Source organism: Colobus angolensis, unplaced genomic scaffold (genome assembly GCF_000951035.1).
Source record: "Colobus angolensis palliatus isolate OR3802 unplaced genomic scaffold, Cang.pa_1.0 Scaffold46, whole genome shotgun sequence".
NCBI lineage: Eukaryota > Metazoa > Chordata > Mammalia > Primates > Cercopithecidae > Colobus > Colobus angolensis.
In genome coordinates, this window is record NW_012118043.1 from 3,646,339 (window position 1) to 3,647,859 (window position 1,521).

Genomic DNA, 1,521 nt, shown 5'->3' on the forward strand with positions numbered 1-1,521 from the left:
GGCGGAGCTTGCAGTGAGCCGAGATCGCGCCACTGCACTCCAGCCTGGGGGCAGAGCGAGACTCCGTCTCCAAAAAAAAAAAAATCAGATTATCAAAATGGAACAAAAATCCGGCTTTTTTAAAGCAGCACTGGGCTCTAGAAGACAATCATGCGATGTATTTAATCGTCCAATGAAAAAAATCATTTTCTACCTAACATTTTATGCCCTGGCAAATATTAGAGTAAAATTGAGACATTTCCAGGCAAATGAGTACCAAAGGATTTATCACCTACATCCTCCATATGAAAGAACTAAGCAAGCAAAATTAAGTGAAATAAAATATATTATATATTATGTAAATCAAAGAGTGGCCATTGAATATGATCTCATAGAAGTGAAGGAAACTGGGAGAATTAAGGGAAAATGCATTAGGTTGTCATGCTTGAAAAATTTCTCTTTAACAAGCAAAAACATTTTTTAAAAAAAGGATTACATCTCTATTACAAGGCTCAAATCATAGTTGGCTCCACAGTGGCAATACCTACATAATGGCATCATTGCAAATACTGTTAACAGGTTTTCAGCTTTTAGAATTAATCTAAAGACAAGATGACGGCCTTGGTTATAATTACATAAATGGAATGCAGTTGTGGTAAACCATGGCATTGTAAATATACCAACCATAAATTGAGGGTGGAGAAGAGGTCAAAAAGAGAGACAAAAGAGATGAAAGGAAGAGTGGGTTGGTAATCTACAGGAATTCCCCCAGCTGACAGTCCCTAAAAGAATTAGGCAAAATAACAGGCAGCAGAGCAGTAGTATGCAGTGAGCTAACATCTTTCTTGATTGAGAAAAGTAAAAGGGTTCTACTTAAAGCTGATAAATCATGAAGTAGAGGTACAAGCATGTTACATCAATTTAGGACAGCAAGCACCAGAAAAATTCAGGACAAAATCTACAATCAGCGGCTGCCTCTGGGGGCCCTGCTATAAAAGTTGAGAGCACAAATTTTTATTTTCCATTTTTCATGTTTTGATATGTTTGAAACTTATCTTACCATAAGTACATATTTCTTATGGAATTTTTTAAAAGTAAAATAATGAGTTTTTAGTATTGTAGTCCTCACCAATTCTTTTCAGATGCAGTTGATAGGAACTCACTGAACTGAATAGCTTCATGGCCTTCACCAGATTGCAAAACCCACTTACCTTTAAAGAACCTTCTTTAGCTGGATGTGAAAGATCAAAATAAAGTCTCAGATATTTCTTTTTTTTTTTTCTTAAGAGAAAAAAAAACAAGAAGCTGTGTGAGAACTCTAAAATATATACACAATTAGCACAGGTAGACTACAAGCATAAGCCTCCAAAACAATGACTGTTGCCCCCACATGCCACTACTAAGGAAAAACATGTGCAGTGCTTTATCCTCTTTCTCTTTTCTGAGTGCTAGGCTCTTCAGGTGCTCAGTGATGATAATACTGATTATCATTAATGATGATGATGATTGGGATTGAATGAGAAACTGGAGAGCAGAGAGAAG